The 8,879-nt window shown below is 35.1% G+C and overlaps 1 long non-coding RNA gene across 1 annotated transcript; it reads right to left on the bottom strand.

Moving 5' to 3' along the window:
• Positions 1–165: 165 nt before the first annotated feature.
• Positions 166–8,572, bottom strand: LOC124453228. The gene is made up of 4 exons (XR_006951025.1): positions 8,239–8,572; positions 6,123–6,696; positions 1,041–1,270; positions 166–293 (listed from the first exon to the last, which is right to left on the bottom strand). It is a non-coding gene; the product is annotated as an uncharacterized LOC124453228 (long non-coding RNA).
• Between the last annotated feature and the right edge of the window lie 307 nt (positions 8,573–8,879).

The raw sequence follows: 8,879 nt of genomic DNA, 5'->3' as shown, positions 1-8,879 counted from the left end.
TAAGGTAAGGTGGGTAAAGGTAAGGTAAGGTAAGGTAAGGTAAGGTAAGGTAAAGGTAAGGTAAGGTAAGGTAAAGGTAAGGTAAAAGGTAAGGTAAGGTAAGGTAAGGTAAGGTAAAGGTAAGGTAAGGTAAGGTAAGGTAAGGTAAGGTAAGGTAAGGTAAGGTAAGGTAAGGTAAGGTAAGGTAAGGTAAGGTAAGGTAAGGTTCCCTTTTTTGGTACAATTTTTCTTGATGTCTTGTTTGTCATATGTAACATCTTTCAGTAATGAACTTGATTGAAGAACTATAAATCCTAAAAAGAAAAAGGAAATAAACACGATGAATTTGCACTCTTCATAACTCTTAAAGTTTTAAAGTTGAGTGTGTAAGATTGGCAAAAAGTATTTTTGTAAAACACAAGCCAATTTAACAATTTTTCAAACATTTAGATTAAATATTACTTTATACCGAGTTTTGAAAAAAGACTAAATTATAAGACCAACGATAACTCAACTTCAGTCAACTCAAATATTAAATTTAGAAAGAAGAAAAAACACATTCCACGTTTCTTTTGACTTATACTATGTAATTTTTGAATGATTGTTACTTCGAAAGTCGTATATAAGTGAAATATCATGTACGATACATCTGAATTTCATGAAATATAATACTGAAGCGAGTATATTTCTTGCCTTCGATACTTTGATAAGAAATAAATTGTATTTACGGATGGCAAATAGTATGTAGCTGCTGTATTCACAAATAGTCTGCCTTAACGATAAACGACAAGAAACAAAAAGACCACGAAGAAAATCAGTTGACGTTTTCCAGACATAACGCGTCTTATAACCACCATTTGGAAGGCTTTGCCCTCGAGTCTCGTGCAATGTATTCCTTAAGTTTAATTTAATCGTAAACATATAACAACATGCTTTTCTACTCATTTCAGTTGGTCAATATTTCTCAAAACTCCCATAGATCAATGAAACATCACACGTTAAATACAGGCATGTATACTACAAACGCAATAAAGTTCAAATATTTGAAAATCGACACAAACCTTGTACCTTGCTACGATGTATTTTCTTTGCGTTTCTTGGGCGAAAGAACGATATTCCGATAATCCATTGTCATTCCCAACATTTACAACGAATCTTCTAAAGGCCAAAACTTCTTCGTCGCGGTATTCAAGCTCTACCATCAACCAACTTTCAAGACAATCTTTCGACCCGACACCAACTCAGCGACCAAATGACTCGGCTGTCTTCAACACGTCCTTTTAACCAATTTCTGACAAAAGACAGGAAGCAATTAATAAACACAATGAATGACGCACATGCAAATATCAATAACTATGATGAGTACGTTTAATTACGTCATTTCTTTACAAATCTATTGTTTTCGCAATCAGTCAACTTCTAAAATTCCCATTGTATTTCAGACACTACATGACGCAAATCAACTCAAAGCGACATTCAATAAAATGCAAATACTTGCTTTTCAATTTTATTCAGAAGTCCAGTCTTCAAAAGTACACAACTTGCAAATAAATCAAAACTTGCAAAAAGAGATTATTTGTCCCTTTAAATCTTCAACAATTGTTCTTACCTTCTTTTATATCCATAGGTTGTTGAGGGTTAAGCTTGAGACTCCAAAAAGAGTCATGCACCTGACTCCCAAAGACTATAGTTCATGCACATAAGTCACCATGCACCTATCTCCCAAAGACTATAGTTCATGCACCTATCTCCCAAAGACTATAGTTCATGCACCTATCTCCCAAAGACTATAGTTCACGCACCTTTCTCCCAAAGACTATAGTTCACCTAACTCTCAAAGACTATAGTTCATGCACCTAACTCCCAAAGACTATAGTTCATGCACATATCTCCCAAAGACTATAGTTCATGCACATATTTCCCAAAGACTATAGTTCACACCTTCTCCCAAAGACTATAGTTCACCTAACTCACAAAGACTATAGTTCATGCACCTATCTCCCAAAGACTATAGTTCATGCACATAACTCCCAAAGACTATAGTTCATGCACATTTTCCCAAAGACTATAGTTCACACCAAACTCCCAAAGACTATAGTTCAATCACCTAACTCCCAAAGATTATAGTTCATCACCTAACTCCCAAAGACTATAGTTCATGCACCTAACTCCCAAAGACTATAGTTCATGCACCTAACTCCCAAAGACTATAGTTCATGCACCTAACTCCCAAAGACTATAGTTCATGCACCTAACTCCCAAAGACTATAGTTCATGCACCTAACTCCCAAAGACTATAGTTCATGCACCTAACTCCCAAAGACTATAGTTCATGCACCTAACTCCCAAAGACTATAGTTCATGCACCTAACTCCAAAGACTATAGTTCATGCACCTAACTCCCAAAGACTATAGTTCATGCACCTAACTCCCAAAGACTATAGTTCATGCACCTAACTCCCAAAGACTATAGTTCATGCACCTAACTCCCAAAGATTATAGTTCATGCACCTAACTCCCAAAGACTGTAGTTCATGCACCTAACTCCCAAAGACTATTGTTCACACACATTTCTCCCAAAGACTGTAGTTCACGCACTGAACTCCTAAAGACAAAAGTTCATGCACATTTTCCCCAAGACTATAGTTCACGCACCAAACTCCCAAAGACTATAGTTCAATCACCTAACTCCCAAAGATTATCCATAGGTTGTTGAGGGTTAAGCTTGAGACTCCAAAAAGAGTCATGCACCTGACTCCCAAAGACTATAGTTCATGCACATAAGTCACCATGCACCTATCTCCCAAAGACTATAGTTCATGCACCTATCTCCCAAAGACTATAGTTCATGCACCTATCTCCCAAAGACTATAGTTCACGCACCTTTCTCCCAAAGACTATAGTTCACCTAACTCTCAAAGACTATAGTTCATGCACCTATCTCCCAAAGACTATAGTTCATGCACCTAACTCCCAAAGACTATAGTTCATGCACCTATCTCCCAAAGACTATAGTTCACATTTCTCCCAAAGACTATAGTTCACCTAACTCTCAAAGACTATAGTTCATGCACCTATCTCCCAAAGACTATAGTTCATGCACATTTCTCCCAAAGACTATAGTTCATGCACATTTTCCCCAAGACTATAGTTCACGCACCAAACTCCCAAAGATTATAGTTCAATCACCTAACTCACAAAGATTATAGTTCAATCACCTAACTCCCAAAGATATAGTTCATGCACCTAACTCCCAAAGACTATAGTTCATGCACCTAACTCCCAAAGACTATAGTTCATGCACCTAACTCCCAAAGACTATAGTTCATGCACCTAACTCCCAAAGACTATAGTTCATGCACCTAACTCCCAAAGACTATAGTTCATGCAGCTAACTCTCAAAGACCATAGTTTATGCAACTAACTCCAAGTACTATAGTTAATGCGCCTAACTCCCAAAGATAAAGATTTATGCAGCTAACTCCCAAAGACTATAGTTTATGCAGCTAACTCTCAAAGACTATAGTTCATGCACCTAACTCCCAAAGACTATAGTTCATGCACCTAACTCCCAAAGACTATTGTTCACACACATTTCTCCCAAAGACTGTAGTTCACGCACTGAACTCCTAAAGACAAAAGTTCATGCACATTTTCCCCAAGACTATAGTTCACGCACCAAACTCCCAAAGACTATAGTTCAATCACCTAACTCCCAAAGATTATAGTTCAATCACCTAACTCCCAAAGATATAGTTCATGCACCTAACTCCCAAACTATAGTCACATAACTCCCAAAGACTATAGTTCATGCACCTAACTCCCAAAGACTGTAGTTCATGCACCTAACTCCCAAAGACTATTGTTCACACACATTTCTCCCAAGACTGTAGTTCACGCACTGAACTCCTAAAGACAAAGTTCATGCATTTTTCCCCAAGACTAGTTCACGCACCAAACTCCCAAGACTATAGTTCAATCACCTAACTCCCAAGATTATCCATAGGTTGTTGAGGGTTGCTTGAGACTCCAAAAGAGTCATGCACCTGACTCCCAAAGACTATAGTTCATGCACATAAGTCACCATGCACCTATCTCCCAAAGACTATAGTTCATGCACCTATCTCCCAAGACTATAGTTCATGCACCTATCTCCCAAAGACTATAGTTCACGCACCTTTCTCCCAAAGACTATAGTTCACCTAACTCTCAAAGACTATAGTTCATGCACCTATCTCCCAAAGACTATAGTTCATGCACCTATCTCCCAAAGACTATAGTTCATGCACCTATCTCCCAAGACTATAGTTCACGACCTTCTCCCAAAGACTATAGTTCACCTAACTCTCAAAGACTATAGTTCATGCACCTATCTCCCAAAGACTATAGTTCATGCACATTTCTCCCAAGACTATAGTTCATGCACATTTTCCCAAGACTATAGTTCACACCAAACTCCCAAAGATTATAGTTCAATCACCTAACTCACAAAGATTATAGTTCAATCACCTAACTCCCAAAGATATAGTTCATGCCTAACTCCCAAAGACTATAGTTCATGCACCTAACTCCCAAAGACTATAGTTCATGCACCTAATCCCAAAGACTATAGTTCATGCACCTAACTCCCAAAGACTATAGTTCATGCACCTAACTCCCAAGACTATAGTTCATGCACCTAACTCCCAAAGACTAGGTTCATGCACCTAACTCCCAAGACTAGTTCATGCACCTAACTCCAAAGACTATAGTTCATGCACCTAACTCCCAAAGACTATAGTTCATGCACCTAACTCCCAAAGATTATAGTTCATGCACCTAACTCCCAAAGACTGTAGTTCATGCACCTAACTTTAAAGACTATTGTTCACACATTTCTCCCAAGACTGTAGTTCACACTGAACTCCTAAAGACAAAAGTTCATGAATTTTCCCCAAGACTATAGTTCCACCAAACTCCCAAAGACTATAGTTCAATCACCTAACTCCCAAAGATTATAGTTCAATCACCTAACTCCAAAGATATAGTTCATGCACCTAACTCCCAAAGACTATAGTTCATGCACCTAACTCCCAAAGACTATAGTTCATGCACCTAACTCCCAAAGACTGTAGTTCATGCCTAACTCCCAAGATTATAGTTCATGCACCTAACTCCCAAAGACTATAGTTCATGCACCTAACTCCCAAAGACTATGGTTCAAACCTAACTCCCAAAGACTATAGTTCATGCACCTAACTCCCAAAGACTATAGTTCATGCACCTAACTCCCTGACTAAGTTCATACCTAACTCCCAAAGATTATAGTTCATGCACCTAACTCCCAAAGACTGTAGTTCATGCACCTAACTCCCAAATACTATTGTTCACGCACATTTCTCCAAAAAACTGTAGTTCACGCACTGAACTCCTAAAGACAAAAGTTCATGCACATTTCTCCCAAAGACTATAGTTCATGCATTTTCCCCAAGACTATAGTTCATGCACAAACTCCAAAATTATAGTTCAATCACCTAACTCCCAAAGATTATAGTTCAATCACCTAACTCCCAAAGATATAGTTCATGCACCTAACTCCCAAAGACTATAGTTCATGCACCTAACTCCCAAAGACTATAGTTCATGCACCTAACTCCCAAAGACTTTTGTTCATGCACATTTCTCCCAAAGACTTTAGTTCACGCACCTAACTCCCAAAGACAAAAGTTCATGCACATTTCTCCCAAAGACTATAGTTCATGCACATTTTCCCCAAGACTATAGTTCACGCACCTAACTCCCAAAGATTATAGTTCAATCACCTAACTCCCAAAGATTATAGTTCAATCACCTAACTCCCAAAGATTATAGTTCAATCACCTAACTCCCAAAGATTATAGTTCAATCACCTAACTCCCAAAGATTATAGTTCAATCACCTAACTCCCAAAGACTATAGTTCACGCATCTACCTCCCAAAGACTATAGTTCATGTTCCTAACTCCCTAAGACTATAGTTCACGTAATCCCCAATTGTAGGTTTGAGTTTGGCAACAGAAGACTCCAAGACACTGGTTATGGATTCGACAGACTTGACAAACTTTTTCATGCAAGCACAATTCATTCATCAAAAATAAATACACACAAATTTATCTACGTACGTACCTTTTGATCTGTCTTTTCTAACACAGCAAGCTGAGTGAGACATCTTCAAACGGAAGTTAGAGTTCTTGCGTTTCCATTTACATTACTTAATTCCGTTTTACTGTTATCATTGGTTTTAAAACTTTCATTGCTTTTGAAATTTGTGTCCTCCTTTCTATTGCTTAAACCATTATTGCTAGCTTGAGACAACCTTTGATCCACGTTCACATTGTCATGTGAGAACGAACGTCCCAGAGTGAGCAAAGTTTTCGTTTTAATCTCCTCGAAAAACTTGCGCAAACCAGATTTCTCATCTTCTGGTGAAAGAGGTTCAAAAGAGGTAAGTGTATATTCATTTCTGTCGCCGTCATCATCCATATATTAAGATATTTCAGCAAATTTCTTCTCGCACAAACATGTACTGCTTTTGTTTTGAAAACTTTATGATTGAGCCTGCAGTGCCAGACATACTAATGTCAGCAAACGGTCACGTGTTCTTTTAGTTTTGTCATCAAATTTAACAACTTTTGCATTGGCCATTGGAAAACGAAGTTTAATTCAGTAATTAAAACAATATTGTGTATCGATGGTCAACCTAAAAAATTACAAAAAAATAAGGAAAGAATAAAATTAAAATATTTATATATAAATATATTAGGGGGAAACCTCAAAATTTAGAAATATAGTCATAACTCATGATCTATTTCGTCCAACTTTTTTAAACTTTACAGTCTTATAGTATTTTATATCCTCTATATCATATCAAAGATCTGAAAATGGCACAAACTTAAAAATCAGAAAAAATTTACTTTAAAGATATGTGACGGCATGCTTGGCTTAATAATTATATATACATAAATTAAAGGATAACGCAAAACTTTAGAAAATTAGCCATAACTCTTGATCTATTTCGTCCAACTTTTGTAAACTTCACAATTTTATAGTATTTTATCTCCTCTACATTATATCAAAGATCTGGAGGTGGTACAAACTTAGTAATAAGAAAAAATTCACTTTAAACTTACGTGACGACATATGCTTGGCTTAATATTTATATATAAATATATTAGGGGAAACCCCAAAAGTTAGAAATATAGTCATAACTCTTGATCTATTTCGTCCAAATTTTTTAAACTTCACAATTTTATAGTATTTTATATCCTCTACATTATATCAAAGATCTGGAGGTGGCACAAACTTATAATTGAAAAAAATTTACTTTAAAGATATAGACGCCATGTTCGGCTTAATAGTTATATATAAATATATTAGCAGAGAGCGCAAAAATTTAGAAAATTACTCATAACTCTTGATCTACTCACTTGGATATTTTCAAACTTCACAATTTTATAGTATTTTATATCCTCTACATTATATCAAAGATCTGGAGGTAGCACAAACTTAGAAATAAGAAAAAATTTACTTTAAACTTACGTGACGACATATGCTTGGCTTAATATTTATATATAAATATATTAGGGGAAACCCCAAAAGTTAGAAATATAGTCATAACTCTTGATCTATTTCGTCCAAATTTTTTAAACTTCACAGTTTTATAGTATTTTATATCCTCTATAATATATCAAAGATCTGGAAATGACAAAAACTTAAAAATCAGAAAAAATTTACTTTAAAGATATGTGACGGCATGCTTGGCTTAATAATTATATATACATAAATTAAGGGATAACGCAAAACTTTAGAAAATTAGCCATAACTCTTGATCTATTTCGTCCAACTTTTGTAAACTTCACAGTTCTATAGTATTTTATATCCTCTACATTATATAAAAGATCTGGAGGTAGCACAAACTTAGAAATCAGAAAAAATATACTTTAAAGATATAGACGCCATGTTCGGCTTAATAGTTATATATAAATATATTAGCGAAGAGCGCAAAACTTTAGAAAATTACTCATAACTCTTGATCTACTCACTTGGATATTTTCAAACTTCACAATTTTAAAGTATTTTATCCTCTACATTATATCAAAGATCTGGAGGTAGCACAAACTTAGAAACAAGAAAAAATTTACTTTAAACGTATGTGACGACATGCTTGGCTTAATATTATATATAAATATATTAGGGAAAACCCAAAATTTAGAAAATTACTCATAACTCTTGATCTACTTACTTGGATATTTTTAAACTTCACAATTTTAAAGGATTTTATCTCTTCTACATTATTTCAAAGATCTGGAGGTAGCACAAACTTAGAAACAAGAAAAAATTTACTTTAAACGTATGTGACGACATGCTTGGCTTAATACTTATATATAAATATATTAGGGGAAAAGCCCAAAATTTAGAAAATTACTCATAACTCTTGATCTACTTACTTGCATATTTTTAAACTTCACAATTTTAAAGTATTTTATATCCTCTACATTATATCAAAGATCTGGAGGTGGTACAAACTTAGAAATCAAAAAAAATTTACTTTAAAGATATGTGACGGCATGCTTGGCTTAATAATTATATATAAATATATTAACGGATAACGCAAAAATTTAGAAAATTAGTCATAACTCTTGATCTACTCACTTGGATGTTTTCAAACTTTACAATTCTAAAGTATTTTATATCCTCTGTAATATATAAAAGATCTGAAGGTGGCACAAACTTATAATTGAGAAAAATGTACTTTAAAGGTATAGACGCCATGTTCGGCTTAATAATTACATTTAAATATATTAGCGGAAAGCGCAAAAATTTAGAAAATTACTCATAACTCTTGATCTACTTACTTGGATATTTTCAAACTTCACAATTTTA

The sequence above is a fragment of the Xenia sp. Carnegie-2017 genome, unplaced genomic scaffold (assembly GCF_021976095.1).
Source record: "Xenia sp. Carnegie-2017 unplaced genomic scaffold, XeniaSp_v1 HiC_scaffold_25, whole genome shotgun sequence".
Classification (NCBI taxonomy): domain Eukaryota; kingdom Metazoa; phylum Cnidaria; class Anthozoa; order Malacalcyonacea; family Xeniidae; genus Xenia; species Xenia sp. Carnegie-2017.
This window is presented reverse-complemented; position numbering and strand designations above follow the sequence as displayed.